Source organism: Columba livia, chromosome 18 (genome assembly GCF_036013475.1).
Source record: "Columba livia isolate bColLiv1 breed racing homer chromosome 18, bColLiv1.pat.W.v2, whole genome shotgun sequence".
In the NCBI taxonomy this organism is placed as follows: domain Eukaryota; kingdom Metazoa; phylum Chordata; class Aves; order Columbiformes; family Columbidae; genus Columba; species Columba livia.
The window spans coordinates 13,419,439-13,435,008 of record NC_088619.1 but is presented as its reverse complement, the minus strand read 5'-3'; the positions used below and the strand labels follow the sequence as shown (position 1 = coordinate 13,435,008).

The 15,570-nt window shown below is 61.4% G+C and overlaps 1 protein-coding gene across 16 annotated transcripts in view; it reads right to left on the bottom strand.

Moving 5' to 3' along the window:
- RBFOX3 (RNA binding fox-1 homolog 3) overlaps window positions 1-15,570 on the bottom strand; it is a 130,828-nt gene that overhangs the window by 77,799 nt on the left and 37,459 nt on the right. The window contains exon 1 of one of the 16 annotated variants that reach the window (XM_065034242.1): window positions 14,751-15,078. The exons of 14 other annotated variants lie outside the window; for them this stretch is intronic. The gene's annotated coding sequence lies outside the window, so the exon portion shown is untranslated. Of the gene's footprint in view, window positions 1-14,750; window positions 15,079-15,570 lie in introns of those variants that run through there. One more of the 16 variants, XM_065034230.1, reaches the window with a different exon arrangement.

The following is a 15,570-nucleotide window of genomic DNA, read 5'->3' as shown; positions in this document are numbered from 1 at the left end:
TCCCGCTGCTGCTCAGCTGTGTCCCCCAAGCCAAGCGGCTCCTCAGCCAGGGCCCCCACACCTTTTGGACGAGCAAACGCACGAGAACATCCCACGTCCCCACCTCACCCGCAGCTTCGGACCCGCGCGGCTCATCCGTGATGGACCCGGGGCATGCAAAGGGAGCGCACCCAACACGGCTCCAGTAATTACAAGCAGATAAGGCTATCAGCAGTAATTAACCACTATCCACAGGCAGACTGCTCGGCTGCAGGGACTTTCTTCCCTCCTTTTCCCCAAGACTGCAAAATAAATTATCCTGCAAAGTTAGCAGAGGCTGAGCTATGGAAACAATTAAACAAAAATTAAATCTAATTCATTTATACTCTGAGCACAAAGTGGATAATGTGGGGGTTTTCTTCTCTCTCCTCTCTTTGCCTTGGTGTTACAGAGGACTATTATGGGAAATTAATCACGGGGAAAAGCAATGAACGTGATCTATCGCTCTTTAAAAGTGCACTGTAGTGATTATATAAAAATCTATTAGAGAGGCCAGGAAATAGAAGAGTGACACCATTTAAAAGGAAAAAGGAGACAGGGCTGGTGGCAAAGGGATCGATTTCTGAACAGACGGATCCGTGACGGAGGGAGCGGGAGGTCAGGCCGGCAGTGCCGACTGCGCCGGGACAGCTTCAGGGGACACGGCTGCATGTCCCCGAACGGCGCTGGGCTCTGCACCCCAAACCCAGAGCCTGAAGTCCCACAGCAGAGCGGGGCTGTCACTGTGGGGAAGGTTGGCCCTGCAGGCTATGGGGTCCCACCCAGTGCGGTGCCGCGGTGCCGGCACGGGCAAGCCGACACGGCTTGCACCACCTCCGTGCTGCACGGGCACTTCGCCCGGCACGGCCTCCCGGCTCCTGGGGGCTCCGGTGCTGCCGAGGGCTGGGGGAGCACAGAGCCAGGTGGCAGCAGGGAGCTGGCTCTGGGCCGCGAGGATGCCCACGGGAGGGACTGGCGTGGTGCCGGGCAAGCGCGGCTGTCCAAACAAGCAGCACCTCGGGCCCCTGCCTGCAGCAGGACGGTCGCCCCCGCGCAGCCGCGGCATCCCAGCACATCCCCAGGCAGCTGGGGGACCCGGCACCACCCCATCCCAGGGGTGCCCAGGAGAGCAACCCCATCACTAATGATGATTGCGAGAGGAGGCCCCGGCAGCACCGGCAGTAAACACGGCCGGGCCCTGTGCAGCCGCCCCGGCGTGCGCTCGGCTGTTTAACGGCTGCCATAAAACCTTCGCCCAGGCAGATTCCACCATAAATCCAAGCCCGCAGCGGGGCCGGCCCCAGGCCAGCCTGACACTTTAACGACACCATCAATCCCCGAGGAGCCCAAGGTGGAGCCGGGGGACGTGTGGGCTCCAGCCCCACACCCGGCATCACCGCAAGGGGCCCTGGCATGGTGCCGGCAGGTGCTGCACCGTGGGGCTGAGGTGGCAATCAGACACTCATCTCTGAGTGCAGGACGGGCTCACCCACACCGACGGGCAGCCCCACATCCGTGGGGTCACCCACACCGACAGGCAGCCCCACATCCGTGGGGTCACCCACACCGACAGGCAGCCCCACATCCGTGGGGTCACCCACACCGACAGGCAGCCCCACATCCGTGGGGTCACCCACACCGACGGGCAGCCCCACATCCATGGGGTCACCCACACCGACGGGCAGCCCCACATCCATGGGGTCACCCACACCGACGGGCAGCCCCAAATCCGTGGGGTCACCCACACCGACGGGCAGCCCCACATCCGTGGGGTCACCCACAGCCTCTGTGGCCTCCCAGGTCTATCACCCCCACACCCACACTTACATACTCTCCACTTCTACATTAACGCAAGCAAATGCCTTTATGTGAATCTAATGGAAGCTTCTCCTCCCCAGCAGGCAAATGGAAGCCACGCACATCACTCTCCCTCCAATGCATCTTTTCAATGATTTGGGGAAAAAAAGTGGAAAAAAAAAAACCGCTTTGATCTCAGCAGCCCATTTGTTTAGCCCATGCCGGGATTTAATTGAGAAGGGATGTCCTTGAATAAATGCGGAGATGTCCTCGCTCCCCGGGAAGTCTGCTGCGAGTTGTGCAACCCATTGTATGAGGTTTGCTGCTCGCCCAGGGATATTCTGGGACAACACAGCCCCGGGGGCGCTGCCGCACAGCACCCATCCAGCCCCTGCACCGCTCATTGGCGGCCAGCGCAGCGGCGAGCAGGCCCTGAGCCACGGAGGCAACAAGCCCGAGGGCTGGGGGACACCGCTCTCTCCCCGAATTCAGCACGGAGGGTGTGGGGTCACCCCTCCAGCATGGAGGCCAGAGCAGCCGCGTGCCCGCGCAGGGCTGGCAGAGGGGCTGCAGGGACACACCGCCCCGGAGAAGCCGGGTTGCAGCACAACAGAAGGCAAGGGGCAGCCCGCCCCTGAGAGCTGGCACTGGCACCCAGGGTGCCGGCAGCGTCCCCTGGCAAATGCCTTCCATGCTGCCGGGCTTGGCAGGAGCGGAGGAGCGGCGGCGGAGAGCCCGCCAGCGCCGGCGGGGAAGGCGGCAGCGCTGCCCGCAGCAGGCAGCTTCCTGCTCATTTCCTGCAGCCTGCCCGTGTGCCAGCGCCGGCACCCGGCCCCTGCTGCCAACCCCCTTCTGCCCAGCCTGGCTTCCGCAGCCACGGAGCCTCGAGCAGAGGATGGGAACCGGCCCTGGGGAACCCCCGCGCCTGCACCACCAAGAGAAGCGCAAAGGGGCAGGGGTCCCACGGCGGTAGCGCTGTGCCCCTTCTCCTGGGATTGGCTGCACGGGAAGGAGGAGCAGGACCAGGGGGCCCTTGGTCCCACCAGACAGATGTGGTTCTGACCATGGAAGGGAATTGATGGGGACAAGGTGGGCACAGGGAGGCACAGGAGAGGGCACAGGGAATTCCCAGCTCATTAAAGCATTGGCAGCTTTCAGCCCATATAAGAGCAGCTCCCTTGCTAAGTCCTTGTCCTCCCCAGGAGACCTGCGCTCAGCTCTGCAGCCATCCCATCGCCATCCCATCACCATCCCATGACCATCCCATCGCCATCCCATCGCCATCCAATCACAGAATCCTTTAGGCTGGGAAAGACCTTCAAGATCATTGAGTCCAACCATTAACCCAACACTGCCAAATCCTCTGCTCAACCACGGCCCCAAGCACCAGACCTACACATCTTTTAAATGCCTCCAGGGACAGTGACCCATCCCAGCGCCATCCCCCAGCCCGTCACCCCGTGGCCAGCCCCACCGCCACACGTGCCGGCAGAGCCGCAGGTCCCGGCGGTGCCGGGCGCAGCTGCGGAGCGCGGAGGCTGCGGCGGAAGGGGAGCAGGAGAGCTCTCAGCCCCTGGACCCGCTGGCGGAGCTGTGGCTAAAGGCGAGCTGATTAAAGCAATTAGGATTTTAAATAGTAACATCAGAGTGGCTCATCAGCACTGAAGAGGCAGTCAAGTGACGAGTCTGAGGATCCTATTTAGGGATCGCAGTTGGCTGAAGATCCTAAGTGAGGCCCCAAGGCTCCCTTGAACGAAAGAGGGCCGGGGGTGCTGCTCAGCACAAGGGGGTCCCAGGGGACCCCGCAGCCTCCCAGTGCCAACCCGGGCACACAGAGCGGCCTGGCAGGGTCGCCGATGGGGACAGCGCCGATGGGGACAGCCAGCTCCCTCCGTTCCCTGCCCTGCGGCCACAGCAGCGAGGGGACTGTGTGGGGGGACACCCTGCGGCACCGGCGCCCGGGCACCCAGTGCTGGCCGCTTCCCTTCCTCCCTCTGCTCAGCCCTCTTGTTTCTCCCTCTAATAAAGCTCCGGGAAGGGAACGTGGAAGGAATTCGGCAGCACTTCTCAGGAGGCAGCTCTGCACACCAGCAACCAAAAAAGCACCTTTTGCAACAGATAAAACACAACACGCACATCTTGTCTGCTTGGGCTCAAAGCCTGATATGTCAGAGATTTAAGGCAGTCTGGTGGGAAATCCATCTATTTTAGTGTATACGAATCTCAAGTCGCAAAGGAATCTGGACACAAATACAGATGCAGAACAGCATAACCAGCCACAAAATGCTCCGTATCCTCTCCCTGCTCTCTGGTTTCCTACACCTGCATTCGTTCCTCGCGGTTGCTGCCTGACTCCCGGGTGCAGATGGGTGCAGCGCCCAGCACCAGCACCAGCTGGGCCCAGCGCCTGGGGACAACGGGAGCAGCGGGGACACCTGAAACAACAGCTCAGCTGCAAGCGGAGCACACAGCCGCGGCCTGGCAGGGGGACAGGCAGGGGAGCACACACAGGGCTGGACTGGGGGGGAAAATGGGGGACAGGAGCAGGGAGAGAGGGCAGGAGCTGCAGCCTGAGCACAAGCCACTTGTCGATGTTCTTGCAAGCTCCAAGATGCCGTAGGAGGGTACTGGCACTGGCATATTACATTTATTTATAGGCATTTCTGTGGCACTCAGTTAAACGCTGTGGTGGAGATATTGCAGTGTGAAGAGTATTTAGAGCCATTTAACACCTCTTAGTCGGCAAAAGCCCATCTGATTCCTGCAGCGAATTGGGAAAGTGCACATAGCAAGGGCAAGAGCGAGACTGCCCTTCCCCAGCCCCATCCCCGCCCGCGAACAGAGACCTGAGCACCACGCGTGTGGCAGCGCGGCCACGAGCCTGCGGCGACGCTCCGCTGCACCGGGGCAGCAGGCGAGGGACCCGCGTCCCGCAGCGGGACACGCGCAGGGACACGCGTCCACACCCTGCCCGGCTCTGCAGGCGGGTGCTGTGGGCGCTGCGGTCCCCAGGGCACGGCCGCCCCCAGCCCTGCCCGCGGGGCCGGACAGCAGGACCTGCCCACAAGAGACACGGGAACTCCTGATGCTCAGAACGGCTCTAGCACAGCCCGCCCTGGGTTTCCATTAACTGCTCTGCAAAACCTCACCGCAACTCATCAGGATGGTGAAGGGCTGAGCCAATAAATCTCTAGATCTCAGGAAAGCCGTTGGGGAGAGAGTTCAAAGGAAAGGCTGACAAGCGCATGCCAAGGTTAGCTCTAATTGCACCGCTGCAAATTCACCCGTGGCACTTTCGCCCTCTGATCTGCTCGCTCCGCGGTCCCGCGCTGCCTGCGGCGCTGGCCCTGCCCAGCCCGGCCACGCGGCTCCCGAGCGTGGGGGAGGGACACGGGCACCGCGGCCCTGCCAGCAGCCAGCTCGGGTCACGCGATGGCAGCGACCGAGGCTGAAACAGCCGTGGGGAGAAAACCTGGTGCTGGGCAATGCCGGTGAAGCGTCACCAGCCCCCAGAGCTGCTGTCACCGCCCTGAGGAGCCCGTCACTGTCATCCTCCAGCACCAGGAACCCCAAACTCCCCAGCACCCCAAACTCCCCAGCCCCCCGGCAGCGGTGCCTTCACTGCAGCCGCCTGCACGCAGGAGCCTCCACGCCTGCCGCCAGATGCCGATTCCTCCTGCCTGGTAACGAACCCGCAGAGCCGCAGGTGTGAGTGCCAGCCCAGGCAGGGGCAGGACGGGGTGACGGGGGCAGGACGGGGCGCGGGGGCAGGACGGGGTGACGCGGCAGGACGGGGTGACGCGGCAGGACGGGGTGACGCGGCAGGACGGGGTGACGGGCGCAGGATGGGGTGACGGGCGCAGGATGGGGCGCGGGGCCGGGCTTGCCCCACTGGCTGCTCTCCTGCACCCCGGCTCCTGTCGCTGCAAATGGGTGCAATTAAGTGATACTGCAGCAGGCCTGTAATTGCTGTTTCCTTAGCTTGGCAACAAGACCCCGGAAACCCCCATTATACTAATCACTGTCAAACGAACACAATCGCAGAACACATAAAAACCTGGTGTACTTCATGGTGAAATATAACACCGCAGAAGGCTGAACCGTGCCATAAATCTGCCTAGCACTTAACACTGCCTGCTAAATGGCCCCGCTTAATTATAGCTCCATAAACATGACTTTACAGCAATATCAATATAGTAAAAAACTCAATCCCGCTGACGGACAAACGGACAGCCGCACGTCCCGCTGACCCCGGGCGCTGGATGGGACGCGCGAGGGCCGCGCTGCTCCGGGCGGCTCCTCCGCGCTGCTCGTGCCGGCCCGGCCGCGGCTCCCAACCCGCTTCGCCAGCGCCGCTGCCGGAGCCGCAGACAAGACATTAGCATTACACCCCACACCGATCTTTGTCAATTATGCTACAGTATTTGAGCTCTAACCAGGTTTAAATTGAATCAGGACAAAATCATCAGTATAAAAAGAGCCCGCACCAGCCTTTCAATTCCAGCACTGGGGAAAAAAAAAGTTCTACATCTCATAATGGCCTTCTACCCCATAATGAACAGGAAAAATAAATTAGATTCCCAGCTAAGGGTATATTTATACAATTTCATTATGTGCCCATGAGCAAGTCTGGTTTTCACCAAGATAAAAATGAGCTCTCAGCAATGCTCATACTAAATAAATGGAGTGATTTAACAGCTTAACAAGAAGCGCGATAGAGGGGCTGGGGAACAACGTCAAAAATGGAAAATAAAAATAAAAATAATTAAACGCTTGCATTTGTTGCACCGCGTTAGTGCTGCCGGATGGGCTGCACCGCTGCCCCTGCCCGGCGGCTCCGGTGGCTCCGGCACGGGGCATCACTCCCTCGTCCTGCTCCACGCACACGTGGGCCTTGAGGGTCACGAAATGAATCGTGTCCCCCCAGGAACGTCCCTCAGGCAGCCGGGATGGACCCGGCCGAGCCGCCCGCGCACCGACGCAGGAGTCTGGAGGAGGTTCCTGCCCTTGGCCAGGTGATCTGCGCCGGGGAAGGCTCCCCCATCCCACCTTCTGCCGCTACCGAGAAGAGCGTGCGAGCCCCCGGGCCCGGCCCTGGCCGCACATCCATCTGGGCTCAGCGGCGTGTGTCTTCTCCAGCACAGCCAGGCCGATCCTAAATCCATAACCCACACTTGAATAGCTCATCCATTTAAGGGCAGAGAGCTGCCAGCAGGCAAATCTGTCCTCTCAGCAGCAGCAAAACCACAGCTAAGCAGTTGCCTTTTTTTTTTCCCCTTTTTAAATCAATTGTGAGGCCACATGGTCCACGGCAGTGATCTGGAGACCAGAAGCCGTCTCCAGGACGGAGCTGGCTGGTGGCCGCTGTCACCGCTCTGCCACAAGGTGACATTTCCCTCCATCCTCCCTACCCCAGGGAGCCGCGAGGATTAATAGTTCAGCGGGGCTTTGGAAATATGTGTGCTGAGAGTTATGAGCCTGATTCATAACAGGAGCTCCCTCCCCTGCTGCAGAGATTAATCGCCGGTGCAAACGCAAACACCATTTGGGCTCAACCGTCCCAAAACGCCGCGCAGCTGGAGAGGAGCGACCCGAGGGGCCTCGCCACGCGTGAGCTCGCCGGAGCCTTTGTCTGCGCCTTCACCTCGAGCATTACGGAAAAATAAATTTGTCATGGAAAGCATCAGCTCTGAGCTACCGAGCACCGGGGTGAGCACGGCAGAGCCCGGAGCCGGCCCCGCGGAACGCCGGGCAGCTCCGGCTGCTCCTCCGCACCCGGAAAGCCAGGACACGGCTGGGTAACGGCCGATGTCTCCCCAGGCAGCGCGGTGAGAGCCCAAAATCGCCTCCTCCCACCCCTCGGCTGTGGGACTGGGCAGGACCAGCCCCACACCGCGCCCTCTGGGCTGCTCCGCAATCACTGCCTTGTGTCCTTCTAGCAGAAATAACCACCCGATAACTTTTAACATGCTGTTTTAAGCCGCCCCAGCCGGAGCAGTTTCCCCGGTTGCTGGAATCCTTCAGAACTCCCCGAAGGATCAGGAAATTATGTTTCTCTCTTCCCTTTCGATTCAGAGAAGGAGAGGGATTGTGGCTCAGCAGTCATTAGAGCAAACTGCAGCTTTCAAGCAGCCAAAGCTCGCGTTACCACCAAAACACAAAAATGATCTAATCAGACACCGGGTCAGATATCCAACAAAATAACCCCTTCGGGACACAGTAACACCTCACATGTGCCCCAGCTGAGCTGCGCACCCATGGGGAGATGCAGGCAGGGCTGCGATGGGGATGACCCGGCAGCGCAGGGACCGGCATGGGGACCAGACACGGGCATGAACCTGCCCTCACCTCGCACAGCGCTCGGCCTTCCTCCCGGGGGCGAGGAGGAGGAGGAGAGCGGCTGCACCCCCCGCCAGCGCTGGCCAAGCAGAGCGTCCCAGCACAGCGCTGGCTCCAGCAGCAAAACAAACCTGCTCTCCCCAGCGGCCCCGCTGCCCCCAGCCCCTCTGCACCGCGAACCTGCCCCTCGCCCCGACACGGGGAGGAGGCAAGTTCAGCGGGGCTGGATGCTGGAGATGAGATTGCATCTGTCTGGGTATAAATAATTTACTGCTTGATGGTCAGAGTGAATTTAATTAGTTCTTGTTCTCCTGATAGAATTAGCCCACCGCTGCTAAAGCATTTCACTCCGAATTAGCCTGAAAAGGACTAACAAGGCAGTGCTAATTTTACACACACAACATCCCCCACAGTCTCTGAAAATACAGCTCCAGGAGCAGCGTGAGCTGCGTCCCGAGGGGCTGGGACAGGGACGGCAGCGGGAGCAAACCGGGCAAAGCCTGGGGAAGGAGCAACCGGGTGGGCAGAGATGGGAACCAGCTCCCAGCCCCCCGGCCCTGCCCCCCAAACGGGTCCCCCCGCCCGGCATCCCAGCACCGCTGCACAGCCGCCCTGGCAGAGCTGGGCCGGCCCACGGGCCAAGGTGCAGCCCAAGGGGTGGAAAGCAGCAGAAATACCCCCGCAACACCAGCTGCGACCGCCGCAGACCCCGAGAACACAGGGCTCGGGATGCACGCAAACACACCGAAAAGCAGCCCTGGCCCCCAGATCCACTGTGTGCGGGACAAATCTGGCAGCGAGGGACGCAGAGGCAGCAGCCGATGTGGCAGGCAAGGACCGGAGCCCACTGCACCGGCTGCACGGGGGCAGCGGGTGCCCAGGGGCAGCGATGCTCTGGCAGTGCTCCCTCGGTTGCCCACCCCCGTAAAGCATCGCTGCGTGTTTTCCCTTCCCTCTGTAATTACAGCCCCGTTCCTCCTCAAAGGACAGAGTCTCATCGCCCGCGATGCTTTGCTGGTCCTGCCTCCCTCTGACCGACCCTGTCTCCACCAGGATTTATGCTCCACATTAGCCGTCTGCCAGAGCCGCATCCCGCGCCGGTGGCACCGCAGCCACTGAGCTGTGCTGAGCCCCTGGTGACCCCAAACTGCACCAAACAGCGTGGGGTGACGCCTGCCCCCTGCCCCAAGCCCCTGGCAGACACAAACCTGGGAATTTCAGCCCAAAAGGGAAATTTTGGGGACACAAGGCTGGCAGAGAAAGGCTGAGCGGGGATGCACCAGGGAACGGGCCTGGGGCAGCGCAGGGGCTGGGTGCTGCTGCGGATTCCTGCCGGGAGCAGGGGGAGCAGAGGGGCCCCCACCATGAAATCACCCCCGGCAGCCAGACTGCCGCCACCCCCGCCGGGACGGCCACGCTCCTGCACGATGCACTAACGGGCTCGGTTCCTGCGCCACTTCTGATCCCAGGGCTCTGGCTCCAAGCCTCCAATCCAACATGCAGCACCTCCCTCAATAATCGCCCCATGAAGGTGAAGCAGCCAACAGCTGCAGCAGAACACACCTGCGGGCAGGACACACCTGCTGGAGCCCACGGCCTCTCCCTCTGCCCCGACAAACGGTGCTGGCGGCACCGCGGATGGGGACGGTGCACGGCACCACGGGGCTGCCATCCCTCCCCCCTGCAGCCCGGCCCAGGGCCCGCGCAGCCACAGGGTCACTCTCCCCTTGCCAGCAGTGTCCCCAACCATCCTGCCCCCGCTCCTGTTTACATGTAAGCTGTGCTGACAACTCCTCTTCATCACGGTGCCAGAGTCTTCCTCGGAGGCCATGCATCTCAAGCAGGACAGCACCATAAATATTGCATAGGAGGTGTTTCTAATCTAGTTATGGGTTCAGCCTCTCACGCTCTTCCATCAGGGAGCCTTGGATTGAAATTGAAGTGTATTAGTATAATTTTATCAGGTTTTATTAAGCCTAGGGTCTTACGGTTTTGATATATAGTTTTAATTAAGTTTTAAGTCAAAGAATGCAGTCGCTCATATTTTATCTTGCCATGTCACATCAGAGGGAGGCAGTTAATCAGCACATACAAAAACTTCCCATCGCCAGCGATGAACATTCGTGAACTTTGCCTTTGTCACCCACAGCCCCACCAGCCCCGTGCCCAGCGCCCCCCGCGGCCCCGGTGCAGACACGGCCGCTCGCCCCCGGCATCGCCAGCCAGGTGCGCTCCTCTCACCCAACAAGAGCGATTTGGGGACGCCAGGCCTGTGCCGATCTGGCAGCAAGGGCAGCAGATGGCATCACAGCCTGCGCCGCCGCAGCCCGCGCCCCCCGGGCTCCGCAGCAGCTGGGGCGATGCAGCCCCGGGCGCTCACCGCGCCAGCCCCGCACACCTTCCCGGGGCGGGAGCCATGCAAACCCTCCGCTGGCGGCCCTGGACCCGCGCCTGGCCGAGCTTGGCTCTCCAGAGACCCGGCCCAGAGCACCCCGCGTCCCTCGGCACCACCAGCCCGGGCAGCAGAGCCGGGCGCTTTGGGGACACGCACCCCCACGTGCGTGCCCGGCTTCCCCTTCACTGGGGACAGAGACCTCGGAGGATTTCTGAGGACAGACCAGAAACATTTCAGGTCCTGGCGCTCCCCTCACACAAGCAGCAGAAGAGCCGAGTGCAGACCTGTCTCTCCAAGCTGAGGTGCTTAAAAATTTATCATAGAACTTGCTGAAACGAACTCAATTAAAAACCACTTTAATGATATTACATTAAAAAAATAACTCTCATATTTCCCCCATCAAAGTTCCTGTCTGTGAGAGCAGCAGAAACCTCCAAGAGTAGCATTACAAACGATGGGGCACTCACTCTGCCGGTAAAAGCCGGTGCCGCCGGCCAGCACACGCCCTGCCGTGGGGCCACAGCCACGGAGCGCGGCCAGCGCGGCCCACGGAGCCCGGCCAGCCGCACGGCCCACGGAGCCCGGCCAGCCGCATGCCCACCGAGTTCCGCTCCGGAAGCAAGAGAACCCCGGCTGCTGCCACCACTCGCCACGATTTCAGCCGCTGCTCCCCCAGCTACGCAGCCCCGTCTCCCGGTGCCTGGAGCTCCAGTTACTGCTGCGCCCTTGCCGACCTGCAGCCATGGGGTTGGCACCGGCCACCAGCCCCCGCGGCACGGCCAGCTGCAGGAGGAACGAGGCAGCCCCGAGAGCCCCCTCCCCTGTGACCCACTCCAGCTCCCGGGGCCTCCCCGGTCACCGCCGAGGGGTGCTCATGGCCACAGCTGCGACACCATCAACAACGGCAGCGACCTCGTTCCAGAGAGGAGAGAGGGAATCCCAGGACAGGCAGCACTGGTTCTGCTCAACAGCTGCAAGACAAGAGTCGGGGATGCGGGGTGGATTTTGCATTTCCTTCCTTCTCCTTTACAAAGAAATAGAGATTTGGGGTTGGATTTGAATTCCATCCAGAAGAAAAGAATCTCCTTTGAAAAAGGCAAACTCAGGTGCTTTACAGGGATGGAGGAGCCCTTTCTGCCCCAGCACGTTAGTGCTGTTTTCCTTGTTGATGGTGGTGCGGCCCCATCATCACAGGAACCTCAGCCCCTTGCCTGACAGGCAGGAGCACCCTGCTCGCGTCCCGCTGCCTGCATCACACCACCCGCATCCCGCTGCTCGCGTGCCGCTGCCTGCATCACACCACCCGCATCCTGCTGCCCGCATCCCAGCAGTGCCAAGGCCACTTCAGCCAGCGCTCAGCTCCCAGGCACCGCACCAGCAGCGTCGCTGCTGGGGGCTCCTGCACCCCACCCACGCCCAGGTTGCTGCTGCAGCCCGCAGTGCATGCACCAGGCGAGCCCTGCACCCACTGCCGCAGCGCGGTGCAGCCCAGCAGCCGCCCCCCGGCACCCCCACCGCGGGCAGCGCTGGGTGCAGCCGGGAGGGCTGCGGGTGCCTGTGCCGAGGCTGCAGATGAATTTTAACTGGGCAGCAAGAGAGCAGGGGAGAGCGAGCTGGAGAGCGAGCGCGCTGCGTGTCATTTCAATGCGTGTATTTATATCCTTCACCGACGCAGCATCCCTTTGTAAAGCCACGGAGCGTGTATAGTCAGGGCTGTCAGTTCGGCGGCATGTTACAAGTGTTTGATATGGAGATTTTGGCAGTGGGAATGGATGTACCTCGCTGAGAGGTTTATGTAAAATGACAGCTTCTGGAAAATGAAGCACTCAGATATCTAAAAAAAAAAGTGCAAACAAAAGAGAAGAGAGGCCTTCCACTCGGCGGGTCCAAATCGGCTTTCTCCTCCCCGTGGGCCCGCGAGCATCTCCCCAGCGCGGCCGCGGGCAGCGCGGCGGCTGCACCAGCCCCACCAGCTCAGCTCAGCTGGTTCAGGCTCCGCAGCCGCGCCCCCGCCTCGGACCGCTGCCCCACTTCCATTCCATCAGCCCCGCTCTCCCCTTGTTTACAGGGCTGAGCCTTTTATCGCTGCTGCGCGTGGGCGTGCGCGGGCGGAGGAGGAGGAGGGTGCCTGCGGAGGAGATGGGAGATGCTCCGCACCGCCCGCCGTCGCGGGGCTGGGAAGGGCAGGACGCTGTGCAAACAGAGCGAGGCAGCGGCTGGTCCCCCTCCGCTTTACACCCTCCTGCGGCGGGCAGGGATGCGTGCCTGCGGCTGGGCTGGAAGCAATTCCTGCAACAGCAATAATGATCCATAAAGAAGCTGACTTGTTTCTTACCTCTCCAAAATGAAGGACGGTGATTATCCCACATCCCAGTCCACAAAGCTTAATCCAAACTGATGGCCTCCCAGAGATTGCTTCTCTTGCCGATCACCCAATCTAACAGCCAACTCTCCCCTACCCACATCTACTCAGTAGCAAAACATCAGAGGAACTCACACAGGCTTGGGACGAAAAGGCCATTAATCCCAAAGGGAAAGGCTCCTAGATGAGGCATTAAATCAAGGGCAGGTTATGCAGAGGCGGCAGTGCCAGCCCTGTGTCCCATGGGCCCAGGCAGGGGCTGCTTGGACCCTGTGGGGAAGAAACCCCCCGGCTGCTCCTCAGGGTCTGTGCAGCAGGTCCAGAGGACGGGAGGGGACCAGGATGCTCCCAAAGCCCGTCTGCCCAAACCCCACCATACACCCCACAATCTAAGTCCCGTCTCAGGATAAATGCAAGTCTAGACACACACAGACCATCACCACATTGCACAAGCACCAGCATGACCCAGCGCCACCGCAGCACCGCTGCCCCCGGGGCCAAGAGCGTCCCCGGTGCGGAGCCACCCTGAGCGGGAGCCCCGCGCTCCCCGCTGGCCGCAGGGGGGACGCGGAGGCACTGGGGCGCAGAGGAGCGGCGCTCGAGGCAGGCGCTGGGCTGGGCACGGCTCTCGTCAGCTATAAATACCCAGGAGCAGAAGTGACAACAAAGGCTACAGCTGAGCTGTGCACCATCCATCACGGGAACAGCACAGCGCCGAACCCAACTGGCCGGGGCTCCCCCCGCGCTCCAGTGAGACCTGCACGAAGCGCTCCCCCCCATCCCATCGCTGGCACAGACCCATTTGTCCCTTCGGCACAGCCGCTCCTCGGCTATCGCAGAAGCAGGGCCGCGGTGAGCCTCGGCACCGCGACACAAACCACGGGAGGTGGCATCTTGTTCCCTGGCAGCACCAGGCTCAGGCCATCGGGCCCCCCTGGCCCAAAGCATCCTCGTCACCGAGAGCCCCCCCTGACCCCGGGCACCGTGGAGCAGGAGCCGTGCTGCCCCGCTGCCGGCAGCCCCGGCCCCCCGCAGCGCCAATGGACACGCACACCAGCTCTCCGCTCTGCTCCCTTGTGCTCGCCCCAGATCTGCTCATTTCTGCTGCACCGCGGGCGTGCACGACACTCAGAGCCAGGGAAGCAGCCGGGTTCCCCACCAGGAGAGCTGACTTTCTAATTAGACATAACAGCAAATCACAACAACAGACCACGGTGGGGAATGGCAGGGGCTGCTGCTCCGTGGCCAGCGGGTGGTCGGGGCCTTTCCCGCAGCTCCGCCGCTCGCTCCCCGAGAAACCCCCGGGCAGGAGGCAGAGAGGGGCTGCCGGGGCAGCGGGTCAGCCCGCCCTCCCCACCGAGGGGACCGTGTCCCCAGAGAACAAACCTGAACCCAAGGGACATTGACGGAGCCACCCCAGCCACGGAGCCGGCGCCACCACCAACGCGCCCGCCCAACAGCAGGATCCGGGCAAACCCAAGGGGACCCAACACCACTCTGCTCCTTCATCCGCCCCCAAATTCTCCTCCAAGTCCGCCGTCCCCTCACAGTGCAAGGCTTTGGTACATGCACACGCGTGTGTGTTCATCCCAGCCTTTAAATGAGGTCTTTGCTGAGAATTTACAATTCCCCCACGGCCTCAATCTTGCAAAGATTGCTTTTTTAACACTGTTGGGCTTTAATTCTAATAAGCCTCCTCTTTATTACGGAACCAGGTCACATTGCCTTGACACTGCAAGAAAATCTTTCATCAGGAGGGAAAACGGAGAAGGGAAAAGAGAAACAAGGAAAGAGAGGAAGGAGGAAGAAAGGGGAGACAAACAAATAAAAGCTGCTCACTTCATCCGGGGGCCGTTTGGGAGCCGGGAAGCAGCCGCGGGCCAGCAGCGAGGAGAGGTGCCTTCCTGCAGCACCGCTCGCACCCCAGCACGCCGAATTATTTCTGGTGCGGCTTCACCTCCCACGCAGCCTCCTACCCTCCGCTGCTGAAAAACGCCGAGAGGAGCAGGAGGGGAAGCTTGACAAAACTTTGACAGACAGAATGAGGACAGAGTTCAGCCCGGCCCTGGACAGATGGCCGTTAGCGCCAGCCCGGCACCGGGCTCCTCAGCACCTGCCCGGCGCCGCGGGGACGGGAAGCGGCGCAGCAGATTGGGGCGGCAGCGCCAAGCACCGGCGAGACCCCAGTGCCCCTGCCAGCACTAATCAAAGCCCTTCGCTGGCGGGAGGAGGCGGCTTCGCCTTCCCATCCAACACAACTGGCCAAATGCTGATTTCCCCTTCTGCAGGCTGCCCACCCTCCAGCATCGCCCCCGTGCCCGCTCCCCCAGCTGCCTGGGGTGTCGTTGCCTCCTCAGCTCCACAACTTCTTGGGTTTGCCTGGCTCAAGAGGTGCTACCACAAAACACCTCCCGTCGCTGTCTTATGTCATGGCCATCGCCATGGAAACGGGCTGATCTCATACCCCACCTCGGCTCCCTGCACCTGCCTCCACAGCCTCCCGCTGCGGGACCAGGAGCGGGCTCGTTGGGGCTCATTAAACCTCCTGCCTCCGTCCGCTCCCGGACACCGAGGCACTATGATCCAAAACGCAGAGCAAGCCAGGGATCTGGATGGGGACACGACACCATTTAGCATGCAAGGGGGCAAGAGCCGACAC